At 42.2% G+C, this 23287-nt stretch overlaps 33 non-coding genes across 33 annotated transcripts; all 33 read right to left on the reverse strand.

The window, feature by feature from the left end:
• Positions 1-85: 85 nt before the first annotated feature.
• Positions 86-159, reverse strand: Trnan-guu (transfer RNA asparagine (anticodon GUU)). The gene has a single exon. It is a non-coding gene; the product is annotated as a tRNA-Asn (tRNA).
• Positions 160-898: 739 nt separating this feature from the next.
• Positions 899-972, reverse strand: Trnan-guu (transfer RNA asparagine (anticodon GUU)). Its single transcript has one exon. It is a non-coding gene; the product is annotated as a tRNA-Asn (tRNA).
• A 740-nt stretch (positions 973-1712) lies between these two features.
• Positions 1713-1786, reverse strand: Trnan-guu (transfer RNA asparagine (anticodon GUU)). The gene has a single exon. It is a non-coding gene; the product is annotated as a tRNA-Asn (tRNA).
• Positions 1787-2525: 739 nt separating this feature from the next.
• On the reverse strand, positions 2526-2599 carry Trnan-guu (transfer RNA asparagine (anticodon GUU)). Its single transcript has one exon. It is a non-coding gene; the product is annotated as a tRNA-Asn (tRNA).
• A 740-nt stretch (positions 2600-3339) lies between these two features.
• Positions 3340-3413, reverse strand: Trnan-guu (transfer RNA asparagine (anticodon GUU)). The gene has a single exon. It is a non-coding gene; the product is annotated as a tRNA-Asn (tRNA).
• Positions 3414-4153: 740 nt separating this feature from the next.
• Positions 4154-4227, reverse strand: Trnan-guu (transfer RNA asparagine (anticodon GUU)). Its single transcript has one exon. It is a non-coding gene; the product is annotated as a tRNA-Asn (tRNA).
• Positions 4228-4967: 740 nt separating this feature from the next.
• On the reverse strand, positions 4968-5041 carry Trnan-guu (transfer RNA asparagine (anticodon GUU)). Its single transcript has one exon. It is a non-coding gene; the product is annotated as a tRNA-Asn (tRNA).
• Positions 5042-5781: 740 nt separating this feature from the next.
• Trnan-guu (transfer RNA asparagine (anticodon GUU)) lies at positions 5782-5855 on the reverse strand. The gene has a single exon. It is a non-coding gene; the product is annotated as a tRNA-Asn (tRNA).
• Positions 5856-6595: 740 nt separating this feature from the next.
• On the reverse strand, positions 6596-6669 carry Trnan-guu (transfer RNA asparagine (anticodon GUU)). The gene has a single exon. It is a non-coding gene; the product is annotated as a tRNA-Asn (tRNA).
• A 740-nt stretch (positions 6670-7409) lies between these two features.
• Trnan-guu (transfer RNA asparagine (anticodon GUU)) lies at positions 7410-7483 on the reverse strand. Its single transcript has one exon. It is a non-coding gene; the product is annotated as a tRNA-Asn (tRNA).
• A 425-nt stretch (positions 7484-7908) lies between these two features.
• Positions 7909-7980, reverse strand: Trnae-uuc (transfer RNA glutamic acid (anticodon UUC)). Its single transcript has one exon. It is a non-coding gene; the product is annotated as a tRNA-Glu (tRNA).
• Positions 7981-8223: 243 nt separating this feature from the next.
• On the reverse strand, positions 8224-8297 carry Trnan-guu (transfer RNA asparagine (anticodon GUU)). Its single transcript has one exon. It is a non-coding gene; the product is annotated as a tRNA-Asn (tRNA).
• Positions 8298-9037: 740 nt separating this feature from the next.
• Trnan-guu (transfer RNA asparagine (anticodon GUU)) lies at positions 9038-9111 on the reverse strand. The gene has a single exon. It is a non-coding gene; the product is annotated as a tRNA-Asn (tRNA).
• A 740-nt stretch (positions 9112-9851) lies between these two features.
• On the reverse strand, positions 9852-9925 carry Trnan-guu (transfer RNA asparagine (anticodon GUU)). Its single transcript has one exon. It is a non-coding gene; the product is annotated as a tRNA-Asn (tRNA).
• A 740-nt stretch (positions 9926-10665) lies between these two features.
• Trnan-guu (transfer RNA asparagine (anticodon GUU)) lies at positions 10666-10739 on the reverse strand. The gene has a single exon. It is a non-coding gene; the product is annotated as a tRNA-Asn (tRNA).
• Positions 10740-11479: 740 nt separating this feature from the next.
• Trnan-guu (transfer RNA asparagine (anticodon GUU)) lies at positions 11480-11553 on the reverse strand. The gene has a single exon. It is a non-coding gene; the product is annotated as a tRNA-Asn (tRNA).
• A 425-nt stretch (positions 11554-11978) lies between these two features.
• Positions 11979-12050, reverse strand: Trnae-uuc (transfer RNA glutamic acid (anticodon UUC)). Its single transcript has one exon. It is a non-coding gene; the product is annotated as a tRNA-Glu (tRNA).
• A 243-nt stretch (positions 12051-12293) lies between these two features.
• On the reverse strand, positions 12294-12367 carry Trnan-guu (transfer RNA asparagine (anticodon GUU)). The gene has a single exon. It is a non-coding gene; the product is annotated as a tRNA-Asn (tRNA).
• A 740-nt stretch (positions 12368-13107) lies between these two features.
• On the reverse strand, positions 13108-13181 carry Trnan-guu (transfer RNA asparagine (anticodon GUU)). The gene has a single exon. It is a non-coding gene; the product is annotated as a tRNA-Asn (tRNA).
• Positions 13182-13606: 425 nt separating this feature from the next.
• On the reverse strand, positions 13607-13678 carry Trnae-uuc (transfer RNA glutamic acid (anticodon UUC)). Its single transcript has one exon. It is a non-coding gene; the product is annotated as a tRNA-Glu (tRNA).
• Positions 13679-13921: 243 nt separating this feature from the next.
• Trnan-guu (transfer RNA asparagine (anticodon GUU)) lies at positions 13922-13995 on the reverse strand. The gene has a single exon. It is a non-coding gene; the product is annotated as a tRNA-Asn (tRNA).
• A 740-nt stretch (positions 13996-14735) lies between these two features.
• On the reverse strand, positions 14736-14809 carry Trnan-guu (transfer RNA asparagine (anticodon GUU)). Its single transcript has one exon. It is a non-coding gene; the product is annotated as a tRNA-Asn (tRNA).
• Positions 14810-15234: 425 nt separating this feature from the next.
• Trnae-uuc (transfer RNA glutamic acid (anticodon UUC)) lies at positions 15235-15306 on the reverse strand. Its single transcript has one exon. It is a non-coding gene; the product is annotated as a tRNA-Glu (tRNA).
• Positions 15307-15549: 243 nt separating this feature from the next.
• On the reverse strand, positions 15550-15623 carry Trnan-guu (transfer RNA asparagine (anticodon GUU)). The gene has a single exon. It is a non-coding gene; the product is annotated as a tRNA-Asn (tRNA).
• A 739-nt stretch (positions 15624-16362) lies between these two features.
• On the reverse strand, positions 16363-16436 carry Trnan-guu (transfer RNA asparagine (anticodon GUU)). Its single transcript has one exon. It is a non-coding gene; the product is annotated as a tRNA-Asn (tRNA).
• Positions 16437-17175: 739 nt separating this feature from the next.
• On the reverse strand, positions 17176-17249 carry Trnan-guu (transfer RNA asparagine (anticodon GUU)). The gene has a single exon. It is a non-coding gene; the product is annotated as a tRNA-Asn (tRNA).
• Positions 17250-17988: 739 nt separating this feature from the next.
• Trnan-guu (transfer RNA asparagine (anticodon GUU)) lies at positions 17989-18062 on the reverse strand. The gene has a single exon. It is a non-coding gene; the product is annotated as a tRNA-Asn (tRNA).
• Positions 18063-18802: 740 nt separating this feature from the next.
• On the reverse strand, positions 18803-18876 carry Trnan-guu (transfer RNA asparagine (anticodon GUU)). Its single transcript has one exon. It is a non-coding gene; the product is annotated as a tRNA-Asn (tRNA).
• A 739-nt stretch (positions 18877-19615) lies between these two features.
• On the reverse strand, positions 19616-19689 carry Trnan-guu (transfer RNA asparagine (anticodon GUU)). The gene has a single exon. It is a non-coding gene; the product is annotated as a tRNA-Asn (tRNA).
• A 740-nt stretch (positions 19690-20429) lies between these two features.
• Trnan-guu (transfer RNA asparagine (anticodon GUU)) lies at positions 20430-20503 on the reverse strand. The gene has a single exon. It is a non-coding gene; the product is annotated as a tRNA-Asn (tRNA).
• A 740-nt stretch (positions 20504-21243) lies between these two features.
• On the reverse strand, positions 21244-21317 carry Trnan-guu (transfer RNA asparagine (anticodon GUU)). Its single transcript has one exon. It is a non-coding gene; the product is annotated as a tRNA-Asn (tRNA).
• Positions 21318-22056: 739 nt separating this feature from the next.
• On the reverse strand, positions 22057-22130 carry Trnan-guu (transfer RNA asparagine (anticodon GUU)). Its single transcript has one exon. It is a non-coding gene; the product is annotated as a tRNA-Asn (tRNA).
• A 740-nt stretch (positions 22131-22870) lies between these two features.
• On the reverse strand, positions 22871-22944 carry Trnan-guu (transfer RNA asparagine (anticodon GUU)). Its single transcript has one exon. It is a non-coding gene; the product is annotated as a tRNA-Asn (tRNA).
• Positions 22945-23287: the final 343 nt, after the last annotated feature.

Raw genomic sequence — 23287 nt, forward strand, 5'->3', positions numbered from 1 at the left:
GTAGCATGTATTTGCGTCAACTACAAACATCTGTAAAATCCAAAAGAGCTAAATATCAAGTACTGATGTTTACGAAAAGCAAGTGCGTCCCTGGGTGGGCTTGAACCACCAACCTTTCGGTTAACAGCCGAACGCGCTAACCGATTGCGCCACAGAGACGGAACTGACGAGATGGGGCTCACTTTAAGATGTGACTGATGTGGTGGAAGTTTTGTGCCCTTGCCGAGGGAAACGTCTGGTGGAGTGTTTCAACAACGGTTGTGTAAGGGGTGGGGTAGTCTTGCGCAATGACACATTGGCTTACCTGATGTATTTATTGGAAGATGTGGACACTAGGATATACATAAACCTAAATCTAGGACTTAAAACGCATGCCTTTGATTTCTGACTGTGCACATGACAAATGTATACTTCTTGAAGTTGAAGTCATTTTCTTGTGAGATGGAAAAAGGATTAATTGTTCCAAAGCCAGGAATTTGTTCCTATGACGTAAACTGCATGCCTTTCACTTTTGACTTTGCACGTGACTAATATATACTTCTTGAAATTGAACTCAATTTCTTGTGAGATGGCAAAAGAATTTGTTCCAATGTCGGGAATCGAACCCGGGCCGCCTGGGTGAAGCCAGGAATCCTAACCACTAGACCACATTGGAAGCTGCTATTTCACAGGCAATGTTGAAGGACTGAATGCTGGCTGTATTCCTGCCGTCTTTGTGCACAGAGTTCTTGTGCATGAGAATGACGACCTGACATTAATGAATACATGTATATCAAGTGTGTTAGAGACTTGTTTAAACTGATATATCGTATTGTAGCATGTATTTGCGTCAACTACAAACATCTGTAAAATCCAAAAGAGCTAAATATCAAGTACTGATGTTTACAAAAAGCAAGTGCGTCCCTGGGTGGGCTTGAACCACCAACCTTTCGGTTAACAGCCGAACGCGCTAACCGATTGCGCCACAGAGACGGAACTGACGAGATGGGGCTCACTTTAAGATGTGACTGATGTGGTGGAAGTTTTGTGCCCTTGCCGAGGGAAACGTCTGGTGGAGTGTTTCAACAACGGTTGTGTAAGGGGTGGGGTAGTCTTGCGCAATGACACATTGGCTTACCTGATGTATTTATTGGAAGATGTGGACACTAGGATATACATAAACCTAAATCTAGGACTTAAAACGCATGCCTTTGATTTCTGACTGTGCACATGATAAAAGTATACTTCTTGAAGTTGAAGTCATTTTCTTGTGAGATGGAAAAAGGATTAATTGTTCCAAAGCCAGGAATTTGTTCCTATGACGTAAACTGCATGCCTTTTACTTTTGACTTTGCACGTGACTAATATATACTTCTTGAAATTGAACTCAATTTCTTGTGAGATGGTAAAAGAATTTGTTCCAATGCGGGGAATCGAACCCGGGCCGCCTGGGTGAAAGCCAGGAATCCTAACCACTAGACCACATTGGAAGCTGATATTTTACAGGCAATGTTGAAGGACTGAATGCTGGCTGTATTCCTGCCGTCTTTGTGCACAGAGTTCTTGTGCATGAGAATGACGACCTGACATTAATGAATACATGTATATCAAGTGTGTTAGAGACTTGTTTAAACTGATATGTCGTATTGTAGCATGTATTTGCGTCAACTACAAACATCTGTAAAATCCAAAAGAGCTAAATATCAAGTACTGATGTTTACGAAAAGCAAGTGCGTCCCTGGGTGGGCTTGAACCACCAACCTTTCGGTTAACAGCCGAACGCGCTAACCGATTGCGCCACAGAGACGGAACTGACGAGATGGGGCTCACTTTAAGATGTGACTGATGTGGTGGAAGTTTTGTGCCCTTGCCGAGGGAAACGTCTGGTGGAGTGTTTCAACAACGGTTGTGTAAGGGGTGGGGTAGTCTTGCGCAATGACACATTGGCTTACCTGATGTATTTATTGGAAGATGTGGACACTAGGATATACATAAACCTAAATCTAGGACTTAAAACGCATGCCTTTGATTTCTGACTGTGCACATGACAAATGTATACTTCTTGAAGTTGAAGTCATTTTCTTGTGAGATGGAAAAAGGATTAATTGTTCCAAAGCCAGGAATTTGTTCCTATGACGTAAACTGCATGCCTTTCACTTTTGACTTTGCACGTGACTAATATATACTTCTTGAAATTGAACTCAATTTCTTGTGAGATGGCAAAAGAATTTGTTCCAATGTCGGGAATCGAACCCGGGCCGCCTGGGTGAAGCCAGGAATCCTAACCACTAGACCACATTGGAAGCTGCTATTTCACAGGCAATGTTGAAGGACTGAATGCTGGCTGTATTCCTGCCGTCTTTGTGCACAGAGTTCTTGTGCATGAGAATGACGACCTGACATTAATGAATACATGTATATCAAGTGTGTTAGAGACTTGTTTAAACTGATATATCGTATTGTAGCATGTATTTGCGTCAACTACAAACATCTGTAAAATCCAAAAGAGCTAAATATCAAGTACTGATGTTTACAAAAAGCAAGTGCGTCCCTGGGTGGGCTTGAACCACCAACCTTTCGGTTAACAGCCGAACGCGCTAACCGATTGCGCCACAGAGACGGAACTGACGAGATGGGGCTCACTTTAAGATGTGACTGATGTGGTGGAAGTTTTGTGCCCTTGCCGAGGGAAACGTCTGGTGGAGTGTTTCAACAACGGTTGTGTAAGGGGTGGGGTAGTCTTGCGCAATGACACATTGGCTTACCTGATGTATTTATTGGAAGATGTGGACACTAGGATATACATAAACCTAAATCTAGGACTTAAAACGCATGCCTTTGATTTCTGACTGTGCACATGATAAAAGTATACTTCTTGAAGTTGAAGTCATTTTCTTGTGAGATGGAAAAAGGATTAATTGTTCCAAAGCCAGGAATTTGTTCCTATGACGTAAACTGCATGCCTTTTACTTTTGACTTTGCACGTGACTAATATATACTTCTTGAAATTGAACTCAATTTCTTGTGAGATGGTAAAAGAATTTGTTCCAATGCGGGGAATCGAACCCGGGCCGCCTGGGTGAAAGCCAGGAATCCTAACCACTAGACCACATTGGAAGCTGATATTTTACAGGCAATGTTGAAGGACTGAATGCTGGCTGTATTCCTGCCGTCTTTGTGCACAGAGTTCTTGTGCATGAGAATGACGACCTGACATTAATGAATACATGTATATCAAGTGTGTTAGAGACTTGTTTAAACTGATATGTCGTATTGTAGCATGTATTTGCGTCAACTACAAACATCTGTAAAATCCAAAAGAGCTAAATATCAAGTACTGATGTTTACGAAAAGCAAGTGCGTCCCTGGGTGGGCTTGAACCACCAACCTTTCGGTTAACAGCCGAACGCGCTAACCGATTGCGCCACAGAGACGGAACTGACGAGATGGGGCTCACTTTAAGATGTGACTGATGTGATGGAAGTTTTGTGCCCTTGCCGAGGGAAACGTCTGGTGGAGTGTTTCAACAACGGTTGTGTAAGGGGTGGGGTAGTCTTGCGCAATGACACATTGGCTTACCTGATGTATTTATTGGAAGATGTGGACACTAGGATATACATAAACCTAAATCTAGGACTTAAAACGCATGCCTTTGATTTCTGACTGTGCACATGATAAAAGTATACTTCTTGAAGTTGAAGTCATTTTCTTGTGAGATGGAAAAAGGATTAATTGTTCCAAAGCCAGGAATTTGTTCCTATGACGTAAACTGCATGCCTTTTACTTTTGACTTTGCACGTGACTAATATATACTTCTTGAAATTGAACTCAATTTCTTGTCAGATGGTAAAAGAATTTGTTCCAATGTCGGGAATCGACCCCGGGCCGGCTGGGTGAAAGCCAGGAATCCTAACCACTAGACCACATTGGAAGGTGCGATTTCACAGTCAATGTTGAAGGACTGAATGCTGGCTGTATTCCTGCCGTCTTTGTGCACAGAGTTCTTGTGCATGAGAATGACGACCTGACATTAATGAATACATGTATATCAAGTGTGTTAGAGACTTGTTTAAACTGATATATCGTATTGTAGCATGTATTTGCGTCAACTACAAACATCTGTAAAATCCAAAAGAGCTAAATATCAAGTACTGATGTTTACAAAAAGCAAGTGCGTCCCTGGGTGGGCTTGAACCACCAACCTTTCGGTTAACAGCCGAACGCGCTAACCGATTGCGCCACAGAGACGGAACTGACGACATGGGGCTCACTTTAAGATGTGACTGATGTGGTGGAAGTTATGTGCCCTTGCCGAGGGGAACGTCTGGTGGAGTGTTTCAACAACGGTTGTGTAAGGGGTGGGGTAGTCTTGCGCAATGACACATTGGCTTACCTGATGTATTTATTGGAAGATGTGGACACTAGGATATACATAAACCTAAATCTAGGACTTAAAACGCATGCCTTTGATTTCTGACTGTGCACATGACAAATGTATACTTCTTGAAGTTGAAGTCATTTTCTTGTGAGATGGAAAAAGGATTAATTGTTCCAAAGCCAGGAATTTGTTCCTATGACGTAAACTGCATGCCTTTCACTTTTGACTTTGCACGTGACTAATATATACTTCTTGAAATTGAACTCAATTTCTTGTCAGATGGTAAAAGAATTTGTTCCAATGCCGGGAATCGAACCCAGGCCGCCTGGGTGAAAGCCAGGAATGCTAACCACTAGACCACATTGGAAGCTGATATTTTACAGGCAATGTTGAAGGACTGAATGCTGGCTGTATTCCTGCCGTCTTTGTGCACAGAGTTCTTGTGCATGAGAATGACGACCTGACATTAATGAATACATGTATATCAAGTGTGTTAGAGACTTGTTTAAACTGATATGTCGTATTGTAGCATGTATTTGCGTCAACTACAAACATCTGTAAAATCCAAAAGAGCTAAATATCAAGTACTGATGTTTACGAAAAGCAAGTGCGTCCCTGGGTGGGCTTGAACCACCAACCTTTCGGTTAACAGCCGAACGCGCTAACCGATTGCGCCACAGAGACGGAACTGACGAGATGGGGCTCACTTTAAGATGTGACTGATGTGGTGGAAGTTTTGTGCCCTTGCCGAGGGAAACGTCTGGTGGAGTGTTTCAACAACGGTTGTGTAAGGGGTGGGGTAGTCTTGCGCAATGACACATTGGCTTACCTGATGTATTTATTGGAAGATGTGGACACTAGGATATACATAAACCTAAATCTAGGACTTAAAACGCATGCCTTTGATTTCTGACTGTGCACATGACAAAAGTATACTTCTTGAAGTTGAAGTCATTTTCTTGTGAGATGGAAAAAGGATTAATTGTTCCAAAGCCAGGAATTTGTTCCTATGACGTAAACTGCATGCCTTTTACTTTTGACTTTGCACGTGACTAATATATACTTCTTGAAATTGAACTCAATTTCTTGTCAGATGGTAAAAGAATTTGTTCCAATGTCGGGAATCGACCCCGGGCCGGCTGGTTGAAAGCCAGGAATCCTAACCACTAGACCACATTGGAAGCTGCGATTTCACAGTCAATGTTGAAGGACTGAATGCTGGCTGTATTCCTGCCGTCTTTGTGCACAGAGTTCTTGTGCATGAGAATGACGACCTGACATTAATGAATACATGTATATCAAGTGTGTTAGAGACTTGTTTAAACTGATATATCGTATTGTAGCATGTATTTGCGTCAACTACAAACATCTGTAAAATCCAAAAGAGCTAAATATCAAGTACTGATGTTTACAAAAAGCAAGTGCGTCCCTGGGTGGGCTTGAACCACCAACCTTTCGGTTAACAGCCGAACGCGCTAACCGATTGCGCCACAGAGACGGAACTGACGACATGGGGCTCACTTTAAGATGTGACTGATGTGGTGGAAGTTATGTGCCCTTGCCGAGGGGAACGTCTGGTGGAGTGTTTCAACAACGGTTGTGTAAGGGGTGGGGTAGTCTTGCGCAATGACACATTGGCTTACCTGATGTATTTATTGGAAGATGTGGACACTAGGATATACATAAACCTAAATCTAGGACTTAAAACGCATGCCTTTGATTTCTGACTGTGCACATGACAAATGTATACTTCTTGAAGTTGAAGTCATTTTCTTGTGAGATGGAAAAAGGATTAATTGTTCCAAAGCCAGGAATTTGTTCCTATGACGTAAACTGCATGCCTTTCACTTTTGACTTTGCACGTGACTAATATATACTTCTTGAAATTGAACTCAATTTCTTGTCAGATGGTAAAAGAATTTGTTCCAATGCCGGGAATCGAACCCAGGCCGCCTGGGTGAAAGCCAGGAATGCTAACCACTAGACCACATTGGAAGCTGATATTTTACAGGCAATGTTGAAGGACTGAATGCTGGCTGTATTCCTGCCGTCTTTGTGCACAGAGTTCTTGTGCATGAGAATGACGACCTGACATTAATGAATACATGTATATCAAGTGTGTTAGAGACTTGTTTAAACTGATATGTCGTATTGTAGCATGTATTTGCGTCAACTACAAACATCTGTAAAATCCAAAAGAGCTAAATATCAAGTACTGATGTTTACGAAAAGCAAGTGCGTCCCTGGGTGGGCTTGAACCACCAACCTTTCGGTTAACAGCCGAACGCGCTAACCGATTGCGCCACAGAGACGGAACTGACGAGATGGGGCTCACTTTAAGATGTGACTGATGTGGTGGAAGTTTTGTGCCCTTGCCGAGGGAAACGTCTGGTGGAGTGTTTCAACAACGGTTGTGTAAGGGGTGGGGTAGTCTTGCGCAATGACACATTGGCTTACCTGATGTATTTATTGGAAGATGTGGACACTAGGATATACATAAACCTAAATCTAGGACTTAAAACGCATGCCTTTGATTTCTGACTGTGCACATGACAAAAGTATACTTCTTGAAGTTGAAGTCATTTTCTTGTGAGATGGAAAAAGGATTAATTGTTCCAAAGCCAGGAATTTGTTCCTATGACGTAAACTGCATGCCTTTTACTTTTGACTTTGCACGTGACTAATATATACTTCTTGAAATTGAACTCAATTTCTTGTCAGATGGTAAAAGAATTTGTTCCAATGTCGGGAATCGACCCCGGGCCGGCTGGTTGAAAGCCAGGAATCCTAACCACTAGACCACATTGGAAGCTGCGATTTCACAGTCAATGTTGAAGGACTGAATGCTGGCTGTATTCCTGCCGTCTTTGTGCACAGAGTTCTTGTGCATGAGAATGACGACCTGACATTAATGAATACATGTATATCAAGTGTGTTAGAGACTTGTTTAAACTGATATATCGTATTGTAGCATGTATTTGCGTCAACTACAAACATCTGTAAAATCCAAAAGAGCTAAATATCAAGTACTGATGTTTACAAAAAGCAAGTGCGTCCCTGGGTGGGCTTGAACCACCAACCTTTCGGTTAACAGCCGAACGCGCTAACCGATTGCGCCACAGAGACGGAACTGACGAGATGGGGCTCACTCTAAGATGTGACTGATGTGGTGGAAGTTATGTGCCCTTGCCGAGGGAAACGTCTGGTGGAGTGTTTCAACAACGGTTGTGTAAGGGGTGGGGTAGTCTTGCGCAATGACACATTGGCTTACCTGATGTATTTATTGGAAGATGTGGACACTAGGATATACATAAACCTAAATCTAGGACTTAAAACGCATGCCTTTGATTTCTGACTGTGCACATGACAAATGTATACTTCTTGAAGTTGAAGTCATTTTCTTGTGAGATGGAAAAAGGATTAATTGTTCCAAAGCCAGGAATTTGTTCCTATGACGTAAACTGCATGCCTTTCACTTTTGACTTTGCATGTGACTAATATATACTTCTTGAAATTGAACTCAATTTCTTGTCAGATGGTAAAAGAATTTGTTCCAATGCCGGGAATCGAACCCGGGCCGCCTGGGTGAAAGCCAGGAATCCTAACCACTAGACCACATTGGAAGCTGATATTTTACAGGCAATGTTGAAGGACTGAATGCTGGCTGTATTCCTGCCGTCTTTGTGCACAGAGTTCTTGTGCATGAGAATGACGACCTGACATTAATGAATACATGTATATCAAGTGTGTTAGAGACTTGTTTAAACTGATATATCGGATTGTAGCATGTATTTGCGTCAACTACAAACATCTGTAAAATCCAAAAGAGCTAAATATCAAGTACTGATGTTTAGAAAAAGCAAGTGCGTCCCTGGGTGGGCTTGAACCACCAACCTTTCGGTTAACAGCCGAACGCGCTAACCGATTGCGCCACAGAGACGGAACTGACGAGATGGGGCTCACTTTAAGATGTGACTGATGTGGTGGAAGTTTTGTGCCCTTGCCGAGGGAAACGTCTGGTGGAGTGTTTCAACAACGGTTGTGTAAGGGGTGGGGTAGTCTTGCGCAATGACACATTGGCTTACCTGATGTATTTATTGGAAGATGTGGACACTAGGATATACATAAACCTAAATCTAGGACTTAAAACGCATGCCTTTGATTTCTGACTGTGCACATGATAAAAGTATACTTCTTGAAGTTGAAGTCATTTTCTTGTGAGATGGAAAAAGGATTAATTGTTCCAAAGCCAGGAATTTGTTCCTATGACGTAAACTGCATGCCTTTTACTTTTGACTTTGCACGTGACTAATATATACTTCTTGAAATTGAACTCAATTTCTTGTGAGATGGTAAAAGAATTTGTTCCAATGCGGGGAATCGAACCCGGGCCGCCTGGGTGAAAGCCAGGAATCCTAACCACTAGACCACATTGGAAGCTGATATTTTACAGGCAATGTTGAAGGACTGAATGCTGGCTGTATTCCTGCCGTCTTTGTGCACAGAGTTCTTGTGCATGAGAATGACGACCTGACATTAATGAATACATGTATATCAAGTGTGTTAGAGACTTGTTTAAACTGATATGTCGTATTGTAGCATGTATTTGCGTCAACTACAAACATCTGTAAAATCCAAAAGAGCTAAATATCAAGTACTGATGTTTACGAAAAGCAAGTGCGTCCCTGGGTGGGCTTGAACCACCAACCTTTCGGTTAACAGCCGAACGCGCTAACCGATTGCGCCACAGAGACGGAACTGACGAGATGGGGCTCACTTTAAGATGTGACTGATGTGGTGGAAGTTTTGTGCCCTTGCCGAGGGAAACGTCTGGTGGAGTGTTTCAACAACGGTTGTGTAAGGGGTGGGGTAGTCTTGCGCAATGACACATTGGCTTACCTGATGTATTTATTGGAAGATGTGGACACTAGGATATACATAAACCTAAATCTAGGACTTAAAACGCATGCCTTTGATTTCTGACTGTGCACATGATAAAAGTATACTTCTTGAAGTTGAAGTCATTTTCTTGTGAGATGGAAAAAGGATTAATTGTTCCAAAGCCAGGAATTTGTTCCTATGACGTAAACTGCATGCCTTTTACTTTTGACTTTGCACGTGACTAATATATACTTCTTGAAATTGAACTCAATTTCTTGTGAGATGGTAAAAGAATTTGTTCCAATGTCGGGAATCGACCCCGGGCCGGCTGGGTGAAAGCCAGGAATCCTAACCACTAGACCACATTGGAAGGTGCGATTTCACAGTCAATGTTGAAGGACTGAATGCTGGCTGTATTCCTGCCGTCTTTGTGCACAGAGTTCTTGTGCATGAGAATGACGACCTGACATTAATGAATACATGTATATCAAGTGTGTTAGAGACTTGTTTAAACTGATATATCGTATTGTAGCATGTATTTGCGTCAACTACAAACATCTGTAAAATCCAAAAGAGCTAAATATCAAGTACTGATGTTTACAAAAAGCAAGTGCGTCCCTGGGTGGGCTTGAACCACCAACCTTTCGGTTAACAGCCGAACGCGCTAACCGATTGCGCCACAGAGACGGAACTGACGACATGGGGCTCACTTTAAGATGTGACTGATGTGGTGGAAGTTATGTGCCCTTGCCGAGGGAAACGTCTGGTGGAGTGTTTCAACAACGGTTGTGTAAGGGGTGGGGTAGTCTTGCGCAATGACACATTGGCTTACCTGATGTATTTATTGGAAGATGTGGACACTAGGATATACATAAACCTAAATCTAGGACTTAAAACGCATGCCTTTGATTTCTGACTGTGCACATGACAAATGTATACTTCTTGAAGTTGAAGTCATTTTCTTGTGAGATGGAAAAAGGATTAATTGTTCCAAAGCCAGGAATTTGTTCCTATGACGTAAACTGCATGCCTTTCACTTTTGACTTTGCACGTGACTAATATATACTTCTTGAAATTGAACTCAATTTCTTGTCAGATGGTAAAAGAATTTGTTCCAATGCCGGGAATCGAACCCAGGCCGCCTGGGTGAAAGCCAGGAATGCTAACCACTAGACCACATTGGAAGCTGATATTTTACAGGCAATGTTGAAGGACTGAATGCTGGCTGTATTCCTGCCGTCTTTGTGCACAGAGTTCTTGTGCATGAGAATGACGACCTGACATTAATGAATACATGTATATCAAGTGTGTTAGAGACTTGTTTAAACTGATATGTCGTATTGTAGCATGTATTTGCGTCAACTACAAACATCTGTAAAATCCAAAAGAGCTAAATATCAAGTACTGATGTTTACGAAAAGCAAGTGCGTCCCTGGGTGGGCTTGAACCACCAACCTTTCGGTTAACAGCCGAACGCGCTAACCGATTGCGCCACAGAGACGGAACTGACGAGATGGGGCTCACTTTAAGATGTGACTGATGTGGTGGAAGTTTTGTGCCCTTGCCGAGGGAAACGTCTGGTGGAGTGTTTCAACAACGGTTGTGTAAGGGGTGGGGTAGTCTTGCGCAATGACACATTGGCTTACCTGATGTATTTATTGGAAGATGTGGACACTAGGATATACATAAACCTAAATCTAGGACTTAAAACGCATGCCTTTGATTTCTGACTGTGCACATGATAAAAGTATACTTCTTGAAGTTGAAGTCATTTTCTTGTGAGATGGAAAAAGGATTAATTGTTCCAAAGCCAGGAATTTGTTCCTATGACGTAAACTGCATGCCTTTTACTTTTGACTTTGCACGTGACTAATATATACTTCTTGAAATTGAACTCAATTTCTTGTCAGATGGTAAAAGAATTTGTTCCAATGTCGGGAATCGACCCCGGGCCGGCTGGTTGAAAGCCAGGAATCCTAACCACTAGACCACATTGGAAGCTGCGATTTCACAGTCAATGTTGAAGGACTGAATGCTGGCTGTATTCCTGCCGTCTTTGTGCACAGAGTTCTTGTGCATGAGAATGACGACCTGACATTAATGAATACATGTATATCAAGTGTGTTAGAGACTTGTTTAAACTGATATATCGTATTGTAGCATGTATTTGCGTCAACTACAAACATCTGTAAAATCCAAAAGAGCTAAATATCAAGTACTGATGTTTAGAAAAAGCAAGTGCGTCCCTGGGTGGGCTTGAACCACCAACCTTTCGGTTAACAGCCGAACGCGCTAACCGATTGCGCCACAGAGACGGAACTGACGAGATGGGGCTCACTTTAAGATGTGACTGATGTGGTGGAAGTTATGTGCCCTTGCCGAGGGAAACGTCTGGTGGAGTGTTTCAACAACGGTTGTGTAAGGGGTGGGGTAGTCTTGCGCAATGACACATTGGCTTACCTGATGTATTTATTGGAAGATGTGGACACTAGGATATACATAAACCTAAATCTAGGACTTAAAACGCATGCCTTTGATTTCTGACTGTGCACATGACAAATGTATACTTCTTGAAGTTGAAGTCATTTTCTTGTGAGATGGAAAAAGGATTAATTGTTCCAAAGCCAGGAATTTGTTCCTATGACGTAAACTGCATGCCTTTCACTTTTGACTTTGCACGTGACTAATATATACTTCTTGAAATTGAACTCAATTTCTTGTCAGATGGTAAAAGAATTTGTTCCAATGCCGGGAATCGAACCCGGGCCGCCTGGGTGAAAGCCAGGAATCCTAACCACTAGACCACATTGGAAGCTGATATTTTACAGGCAATGTTGAAGGACTGAATGCTGGCTGTATTCCTGCCGTCTTTGTGCACAGAGTTCTTGTGCATGAGAATGACGACCTGACATTAATGAATACATGTATATCAAGTGTGTTAGAGACTTGTTTAAACTGATATATCGGATTGTAGCATGTATTTGCGTCAACTACAAACATCTGTAAAATCCAAAAGAGCTAAATATCAAGTACTGATGTTTAGAAAAAGCAAGTGCGTCCCTGGGTGGGCTTGAACCACCAACCTTTCGGTTAACAGCCGAACGCGCTAACCGATTGCGCCACAGAGACGGAACTGACGAGATGGGGCTCACTTTAAGATGTGACTGATGTGGTGGAAGTTTTGTGCCCTTGCCGAGGGAAACGTCTGGTGGAGTGTTTCAACAACGGTTGTGTAAGGGGTGGGGTAGTCTTGCGCAATGACACATTGGCTTACCTGATGTATTTATTGGAAGATGTGGACACTAGGATATACATAAACCTAAATCTAGGACTTAAAACGCATGCCTTTGATTTCTGACTGTGCACATGATAAAAGTATACTTCTTGAAGTTGAAGTCATTTTCTTGTGAGATGGAAAAAGGATTAATTGTTCCAAAGCCAGGAATTTGTTCCTATGACGTAAACTGCATGCCTTTTACTTTTGACTTTGCACGTGACTAATATATACTTCTTGAAATTGAACTCAATTTCTTGTCAGATGGTAAAAGAATTTGTTCCAATGTCGGGAATCGACCCCGGGCCGGCTGGTTGAAAGCCAGGAATCCTAACCACTAGACCACATTGGAAGCTGCGATTTCACAGTCAATGTTGAAGGACTGAATGCTGGCTGTATTCCTGCCGTCTTTGTGCACAGAGTTCTTGTGCATGAGAATGACGACCTGACATTAATGAATACATGTATATCAAGTGTGTTAGAGACTTGTTTAAACTGATATATCGTATTGTAGCATGTATTTGCGTCAACTACAAACATCTGTAAAATCCAAAAGAGCTAAATATCAAGTACTGATGTTTACAAAAAGCAAGTGCGTCCCTGGGTGGGCTTGAACCACCAACCTTTCGGTTAACAGCCGAACGCGCTAACCGATTGCGCCACAGAGACGGAACTGACGAGATGGGGCTCACTTTAAGATGTGACTGATGTGGTGGAAGTTATGTGCCCTTGCCGAGGGAAACGTCTGGTGGAGTGTTTCAACAACGGTTGTGTAAGGGGTGGGGTAGTCTTGCGCAATGACACATTGGCTTACCTGATGTATTTATTGGAAGATGTGGACACTAGGATATACATAAACCTAAATCTAGGACTTAAAACGCATGCCTTTGATTTCTGACTGTGCACATGACAAATGTATACTTCTTGAAGTTGAAGTCATTTTCTTGTGAGATGGAAAAAGGATTAATTGTTCCAAAGCCAGGAATTTGTTCCTATGACGTAAACTGCATGCCTTTCACTTTTGACTTTGCACGTGACTAATATATACTTCTTGAAATTGAACTCAATTTCTTGTCAGATGGTAAAAGAATTTGTTCCAATGCCGGGAATCGAACCCGGGCCGCCTGGGTGAAAGCCAGGAATCCTAACCACTAGACCACATTGGAAGCTGATATTTTACAGGCAATGTTGAAGGACTGAATGCTGGCTGTATTCCTGCCGTCTTTGTGCACAGAGTTCTTGTGCATGAGAATGACGACCTGACATTAATGAATACATGTATATCAAGTGTGTTAGAGACTTGTTTAAACTGATATATCGGATTGTAGCATGTATTTGCGTCAACTACAAACATCTGTAAAATCCAAAAGAGCTAAATATCAAGTACTGATGTTTAGAAAAAGCAAGTGCGTCCCTGGGTGGGCTTGAACCACCAACCTTTCGGTTAACAGCCGAACGCGCTAACCGATTGCGCCACAGAGACGGAACTGACGAGATGGGGCTCACTTTAAGATGTGACTGATGTGGTGGAAGTTTTGTGCCCTTGCCGAGGGAAACGTCTGGTGGAGTGTTTCAACAACGGTTGTGTAAGGGGTGGGGTAGTCTTGCGCAATGACACATTGGCTTACCTGATGTATTTATTGGAAGATGTGGACACTAGGATATACATAAACCTAAATCTAGGACTTAAAACGCATGCCTTTGATTTCTGACTGTGCACATGATAAAAGTATACTTCTTGAAGTTGAAGTCATTTTCTTGTGAGATGGAAAAAGGATTAATTGTTCGAAAGCCAGGAATTTGTTCCTATGACGTAAACTGCATGCCTTTTACTTTTGACTTTGCACGTGACTAATATATACTTCTTGAAATTGAACTCAATTTCTTGTGAGATGGTAAAAGAATTTGTTCCAATGCGGGGAATCGAACCCGGGCCGCCTGGGTGAAAGCCAGGAATCCTAACCACTAGACCACATTGGAAGCTGATATTTTACAGGCAATGTTGAAGGACTGAATGCTGGCTGTATTCCTGCCGTCTTTGTGCACAGAGTTCTTGTGCATGAGAATGACGACCTGACATTAATGAATACATGTATATCAAGTGTGTTAGAGACTTGTTTAAACTGATATGTCGTATTGTAGCATGTATTTGCGTCAACTACAAACATCTGTAAAATCCAAAAGAGCTAAATATCAAGTACTGATGTTTACGAAAAGCAAGTGCGTCCCTGGGTGGGCTTGAACCACCAACCTTTCGGTTAACAGCCGAACGCGCTAACCGACTGCGCCACAGAGACGGAACTGACGAGATGGGGCTCACTTTAAGATGTGACTGATGTGGTGGAAGTTTTGTGCCCTTGCCGAGGGAAACGTCTGGTGGAGTGTTTCAACAACGGTTGTGTAAGGGGTGGGGTAGTCTTGCGCAATGACACATTGGCTTACCTGATGTATTTATTGGAAGATGTGGACACTAGGATATACATAAACCTAAATCTAGGACTTAAAACGCATGCCTTTGATTTCTGACTGTGCACATGATAAAAGTATACTTCTTGAAGTTGAAGTCATTTTCTTGTGAGATGGAAAAAGGATTAATTGTTCCAAAGCCAGGAATTTGTTCCTATGACGTAAACTGCATGCCTTTTACTTTTGACTTTGCACGTGACTAATATATACTTCTTGAAATTGAACTCAATTTCTTGTCAGATGGTAAAAGAATTTGTTCCAATGCCGGGAATCGAACCCGGGCCGCCTGGGTGAAAGCCAGGAATCCTAACCACTAGACCACATTGGAAGCTGATATTTTACAGGCAATGTTGAAGGACTGAATGCTGGCTGTATTCCTGCCGTCTTTGTGCACAGAGTTCTTGTGCATGAGAATGACGACCTGACATTAATGAATACATGTATATCAAGTGTGTTAGAGACTTGTTTAAACTGATATGTCGTATTGTAGCATGTATTTGCGTCAACTACAAACATCTGTAAAATCCAAAAGAGCTAAATATCAAGTACTGATGTTTACGAAAAGCAAGTGCGTCCCTGGGTGGGCTTGAACCACCAACCTTTCGGTTAACAGCCGAACGCGCTAACCGATTGCGCCACAGAGACGGAACTGACGAGATGGGGCTCACTTTAAGATGTGACTGATGTGGTGGAAGTTATGTGCCCTTGCCGAGGGAAACGTCTGGTGGAGTGTTTCAACAACGGTTGTGTAAGGGGTGGGGTAGTCTTGCGCAATGACACATTGGCTTACCTGATGTATTTATTGGAAGATGTGGACACTAGGATATACATAAACCTAAATCTAGGACTTAAAACGCATGCCTTTGATTTCTGACTGTGCACATGACAAATGTATACTTCTTGAAGTTGAAGTCATTTTCTTGTGAGATGGAAAAAGGATTAATTGTTCCAAAGCCAGGAATTTGTTCCTATGACGTAAACTGCATGCCTTTCACTTTTGACTTTGCACGTGACTAATATATACTTCTTGAAATTGAACTCAATTTCTTGTCAGATGGTAAAAGAATTTGTTCCAATGCCGGGAATCGAACCCAGGCCGCCTGGGTGAAGCCAGGAATCCTAACCACTAGACCACATTGGAAGCTGATATTTTACAGGCAATGTTGAAGGACTGAATGCTGGCTGTATTCCTGCCGTCTTTGTGCACAGAGTTCTTGTGCATGAGAATAACGACCTGACATTAATGAATACATGTATATCAAGTGTGTTAGAGACTTGTTTAAACTGATATGTCGTATTGTAGCATGTATTTGCGTCAACTACAAACATCTGTAAAATCCAAAAGAGCTAAATATCAAGTACTGATGTTTACAAAAAGCAAGTGCGTCCCTGGGTGGGCTTGAACCACCAACCTTTCGGTTAACAGCCGAACGCGCTAACCGATTGCGCCACAGAGACGGAACTGACGAGATGGGGCTCACTTTAAGATGTGACTGATGTGGTGGAAGTTATGTGCCCTTGCCGAGGGAAACGTCTGGTGGAGTGTTTCAACAACGGTTGTGTAAGGGGTGGGGTAGTCTTGCGCAATGACACATTGGCTTACCTGATGTATTTATTGGAAGATGTGGACACTAGGATATACATAAACCTAAATCTAGGACTTAAAACGCATGCCTTTGATTTCTGACTGTGCACATGACAAATGTATACTTCTTGAAGTTGAAGTCATTTTCTTGTGAGATGGAAAAAGGATTAATTGTTCCAAAGCCAGGAATTTGTTCCTATGACGTAAACTGCATGCCTTTCACTTTTGACTTTGCACGTGACTAATATATACTTCTTGAAATTGAACTCAATTTCTTGTCAGATGGTAAAAGAATTTGTTCCAATGCCGGGAATCGAACCCAGGCCGCCTGGGTGAAGCCAGGAATCCTAACCACTAGACCACATTGGAAGCTGATATTTTACAGGCAATGTTGAAGGACTGAATGCTGGCTGTATTCCTGCCGTCTTTGTGCACAGAGTTCTTGTGCATGAGAATAACGACCTGACATTAATGAATACATGTATATCAAGTGTGTTAGAGACTTGTTTAAACTGATATGTCGTATTGTAGCATGTATTTGCGTCAACTACAAACATCTGTAAAATCCAAAAGAGCTAAATATCAAGTACTGATGTTTACAAAAAGCAAGTGCGTCCCTGGGTGGGCTTGAACCACCAACCTTTCGGTTAACAGCCGAACGCGCTAACCGATTGCGCCACAGAGACGGAACTGACGAGATGGGGCTCACTTTAAGATGTGACTGATGTGGTGGAAGTTATGTGCCCTTGCCGAGGGAAACGTCTGGTGGAGTGTTTCAACAACGGTTGTGTAAGGGGTGGGGTAGTCTTGCGCAATGACACATTGGCTTACCTGATGTATTTATTGGAAGATGTGGACACTAGGATATACATAAACCTAAATCTAGGACTTAAAACGCATGCCTTTGATTTCTGACTGTGCACATGACAAATGTATACTTCTTGAAGTTGAAGTCATTTTCTTGTGAGATGGAAAAAGGATTAATTGTTCGAAAGCCAGGAATTTGTTCCTATGACGTAAACTGCATGCCTTTTACTTTTGACTTTGCACGTGACTAATATATACTTCTTGAAATTGAACTCAATTTCTTGTCAGATGGTAAAAGAATTTGTTCCAATGCCGGGAATCGAACCCAGGCCGCCTGGGTGAAGCCAGGAATCCTAACCACTAGACCACATTGGAAGCTGATATTTTACAGGCAATGTTGAAGGACTGAATGCTGGCTGTATTCCTGCCGTCTTTGTGCACAGAGTTCTTGTGCATGAGAATAACGACCTGACATTAATGAATACATGTATATCAAGTGTGTTAGAGACTTGTTTAAACTGATATGTCGTATTGTAGCATGTATTTGCGTCAACTACAAACATCTGTAAAATCCAAAAGAGCTAAATATCAAGTACTGATGTTTACAAAAAGCAAGTGCGTCCCTGGGTGGGCTTGAACCACCAACCTTTCGGTTAACAGCCGAACGCGCTAACCGATTGCGCCACAGAGACGGAACTGACGAGATGGGGCTCACTTTAAGATGTGACTGATGTGGTGGAAGTTATGTGCCCTTGCCGAGGGAAACGTCTGGTGGAGTGTTTCAACAACGGTTGTGTAAGGGGTGGGGTAGTCTTGCGCAATGACACATTGGCTTACCTGATGTATTTATTGGAAGATGTGGACACTAGGATATACATAAACCTAAATCTAGGACTTAAAACGCATGCCTTTGATTTCTGACTGTGCACATGACAAATGTATACTTCTTGAAGTTGAAGTCATTTTCTTGTGAGATGGAAAAAGGATTAATTGTTCGAAAGCCAGGAATTTGTTCCTATGACGTAAACTGCATGCCTTTTACTTTTGACTTTGCACGTGACTAATATATACTTCTTGAAATTGAACTCAATTTCTTGTGAGATGGTAAAAGAATTTGTTCCAATGCGGGGAATCGAACCCGGGCCGCCTGGGTGAAAGCCAGGAATCCTAACCACTAGACCACATTGGAAGCTGATATTTTACAGGCAATGTTGAAGGACTGAATGCTGGCTGTATTCCTGCCGTCTTTGTGCACAGAGTTCTTGTGCATGAGAATGACGACCTGACATTAATGAATACATGTATATCAAGTGTGTTAGAGACTTGTTTAAACTGATATGTCGTATTGTAGCATGTATTTGCGTCAACTACAAACATCTGTAAAATCCAAAAGAGCTAAATATCAAGTACTGATGTTTACAAAAAGCAAGTGCGTCCCTGGGTGGGCTTGAACCACCAACCTTTCGGTTAACAGCCGAACGCGCTAACCGATTGCGCCACAGAGACGGAACTGACGAGATGGGGCTCACTTTAAGATGTGACTGATGTGGTGGAAGTTATGTGCCCTTGCCGAGGGAAACGTCTGGTGGAGTGTTTCAACAACGGTTGTGTAAGGGGTGGGGTAGTCTTGCGCAATGACACATTGGCTTACCTGATGTATTTATTGGAAGATGTGGACACTAGGATATACATAAACCTAAATCTAGGACTTAAAACGCATGCCTTTGATTTCTGACTGTGCACATGACAAATGTATACTTCTTGAAGTTGAAGTCATTTTCTTGTGAGATGGAAAAAGGATTAATTGTTCCAAAGCCAGGAATTTGTTCCTATGACGTAAACTGCATGCCTTTTACTTTTGACTTTGCACGTGACTAATATATACTTCTTGAAATTGAACTCAATTTCTTGTCAGATGGTGAAAGAATTTGTTCCAATGCCGGGAATCGAACCCAGGCCGCCTGGGTGAAGCCAGGAATCCTAACCACTAGACCACATTGGAAGCTGATATTTTACAGGCAATGTTGAAGGACTGAATGCTGGCTGTATTCCTGCCGTCTTTGTGCACAGAGTTCTTGTGCATGAGAATGACGACCTGACATTAATGAATACATGTATATCAAGTGTGTTAGAGACTTGTTTAAACTGATATGTCGTATTGTAGCATGTATTTGCGTCAACTACAAACATCTGTAAAATCCAAAAGAGCTAAATATCAAGTACTGATGTTTACAAAAAGCAAGTGCGTCCCTGGGTGGGCTTGAACCACCAACCTTTCGGTTAACAGCCGAACGCGCTAACCGATTGCGCCACAGAGACGGAACTGACGAGATGGGGCTCACTTTAAGATGTGACTGATGTGGTGGAAGTTATGTGCCCTTGCCGAGGGAAACGTCTGGTGGAGTGTTTCAACAACGGTTGTGTAAGGGGTGGGGTAGTCTTGCGCAATGACACATTGGCTTACCTGATGTATTTATTGGAAGATGTGGACACTAGGATATACATAAACCTAAATCTAGGACTTAAAACGCATGCCTTTGATTTCTGACTGTGCACATGACAAATGTATACTTCTTGAAGTTGAAGTCATTTTCTTGTGAGATGGAAAAAGGATTAATTGTTCGAAAGCCAGGAATTTGTTCCTATGACGTAAACTGCATGCCTTTTACTTTTGACTTTGCACGTGACTAATATATACTTCTTGAAATTGAACTCAATTTCTTGTGAGATGGTAAAAGAATTTGTTCCAATGCGGGGAATCGAACCCGGGCCGCCTGGGTGAAAGCCAGGAATCCTAACCACTAGACCACATTGGAAGCTGATATTTTACAGGCAATGTTGAAGGACTGAATGCTGGCTGTATTCCTGCCGTCTTTGTGCACAGAGTTCTTGTGCATGAGAATGACGACCTGACATTAATGAATACATGTATATCAAGTGTGTTAGAGACTTGTTTAAACTGATATATCGTATTGTAGCATGTATTTGCGTCAACTACAAACATCTGTAAAATCCAAAAGAGCTAAATATCAAGTACTGATGTTTACAAAAAGCAAGTGCGTCCCTGGGTGGGCTTGAACCACCAACCTTTCGGTTAACAGCCGAACGCGCTAACCGATTGCGCCACAGAGACGGAACTGACGAGATGGGGCTCACTTTAAGATGTGACTGATGTGGTGGAAGTTATGTGCCCTTGCCGAGGGAAACGTCTGGTGGAGTGTTTCAACAACGGTTGTGTAAGGGGTGGGGTAGTCTTGCGCAATGACACATTGGCTTACCTGATGTATTTATTGGAAGATGTGGACACTAGGATATACATAAACCTAAATCTAGGACTTAAAACGCATGCCTTTGATTTCTGACTGTGCACATGACAAATGTATACTTCTTGAAGTTGAAGTCATTTTCTTGTGAGATGGAAAAAGGATTAATTGTTCCAAAGCCAGGAATTTGTTCCTATGATGTAAACTGCATGCCTTTCACTTTTGACTTTGCACGTGACTAATATATACTTCTTGAAATTGAACTCAATTTCTTGTCAGATGGTAAAAGAATTTGTTCCAATGCCGGGAATCGAACCCAGGCCGCCTGGGTGAAAGCCAGGAATGCTAACCACTAGACCACATTGGAAGCTGATATTTTACAGGCAATGTTGAAGGACTGAATGCTGGCTGTATTCCTGCCGTCTTTGTGCACAGAGTTCTTGTGCATGAGAATGACGACCTGACATTAATGAATACATGTATATCAAGTGTGTTAGAGACTTGTTTAAACTGATATATCGGATTGTAGCATGTATTTGCGTCAACTACAAACATCTGTAAAATCCAAAAGAGCTAAATATCAAGTACTGATGTTTACGAAAAGCAAGTGCGTCCCTGGGTGGGCTTGAACCACCAACCTTTCGGTTAACAGCCGAACGCGCTAACCGATTGCGCCACAGAGACGGAACTGACGAGATGGGGCTCACTTTAAGATGTGACTGATGTGGTGGAAGTTATGTGCCCTTGCCGAGGGAAACGTCTGGTGGAGTGTTTCAACAACGGTTGTGTAAGGGGTGGGGTAGTCTTGCGCAATGACACATTGGCTTACCTGATGTATTTATTGGAAGATGTGGACACTAGGATATACATAAACCTAAATCTAGGACTTAAAACGCATGCCTTTGATTTCTGACTGTGCACATGACAAATGTATACTTCTTGAAGTTGAAGTCATTTTCTTGTGAGATGGAAAAAGGATTAATTGTTCCAAAGCCAGGAATTTGTTCCTATGACGTAAACTGCATGCCTTTTACTTTTGACTTTGCACGTGACTAATATATACTTCTTGAAATTGAACTCAATTTCTTGTCAGATGGTAAAAGAATTTGTTCCAATGCCGGGAATCGAACCCAGGCCGCCTGGGTGAAGCCAGGAATCCTAACCACTAGACCACATTGGAAGCTGATATTTTACAGGCAATGTTGAAGGACTGAATGCTGGCTGTATTCCTGCCGTCTTTGTGCACAGAGTTCTTGTGCATGAGAATGACGACCTGACATTAATGAATACATGTATATCAAGTGTGTTAGAGACTTGTTTAAACTGATATGTCGTATTGTAGCATGTATTTGCGTCAACTACAAACATCTGTAAAATCCAAAAGAGCTAAATATCAAGTACTGATGTTTACAAAAAGCAAGTGCGTCCCTGGGTGGGCTTGAACCACCAACCTTTCGGTTAACAGCCGAACGCGCTAACCGATTGCGCCACAGAGACGGAACTGACGAGATGGGGCTCACTTTAAGATGTGACTGATGTGGTGGAAGTTATGTGCCCTTGCCGAGGGAAACGTCTGGTGGAGTGTTTCAACAACGGTTGTGTAAGGGGTGGGGTAGTCTTGCGCAATGACACATTGGCTTACCTGATGTATTTATTGGAAGATGTGGACACTAGGATATACATAAACCTAAATCTAGGACTTAAAACGCATGCCTTTGATTTCTGACTGTGCACATGACAAATGTATACTTCTTGAAGTTGAAGTCATTTTCTTGTGAGATGGAAAAAGGATTAATTGTTGCAAAGCCAGGAATTTGTTCCTATGACGTAAACTGCATGCCTTTCACTTTTGACTTTGCACGTGACTAATATATACTTCTTGAAATTGAACTCAATTTCTTGTCAGATGGTAAATGAATTTGTTCCAATGCCGGGAATCGAACCCAGGCCGCCTGGGTGAAAGCCAGGAATGCTAACCACTAGACCACATTGGAAGCTGATATTTTACAGGCAATGTTGAAGGACTGAATGCTGGCTGTATTCCTGCCGTCTTTGTGCACAGAGTTCTTGTGCATGAGAATGACGACCTGACATTAATGAATACATGTATATCAAGTGTGTTAGAGACTTGTTTAAACTGATATATCGGATTGTAGCATGTATTTGCGTCAACTACAAACATCTGTAAAATCCAAAAGAGCTAAATATCAAGTACTGATGTTTACGAAAAGCAAGTGCGTCCCTGGGTGGGCTTGAACCACCAACCTTTCGGTTAACAGCCGAACGCGCTAACCGATTGCGCCACAGAGACGGAACTGACGAGATGGGGCTCACTTTAAGATGTGACTGATGTGGTGGAAGTTTTGTGCCCTTGCCGAGGGAAACGTCTGGTGGAGTGTTTCAACAACGGTTGTGTAAGGGGTGGGGTAGTCTTGCGCAATGACACATTGGCTTACCTGATGTATTTATTGGAAGATGTGGACACTAGGATATACATAAACCTAAATCTAGGACTTAAAACGCATGCCTTTGATTTCTGACTGTGCACATGACAAATGTATACTTCTTGAAGTTGAAGTCATTTTCTTGTGAGATGGAAAAAGGATTAATTGTTCCAAAGCCAGGAATTTGTTCCTATGACGTAAACTGCATGC

This window comes from Haliotis asinina, chromosome 3 (assembly GCF_037392515.1).
Source record: "Haliotis asinina isolate JCU_RB_2024 chromosome 3, JCU_Hal_asi_v2, whole genome shotgun sequence".
Taxonomy (NCBI): domain Eukaryota; kingdom Metazoa; phylum Mollusca; class Gastropoda; order Lepetellida; family Haliotidae; genus Haliotis; species Haliotis asinina.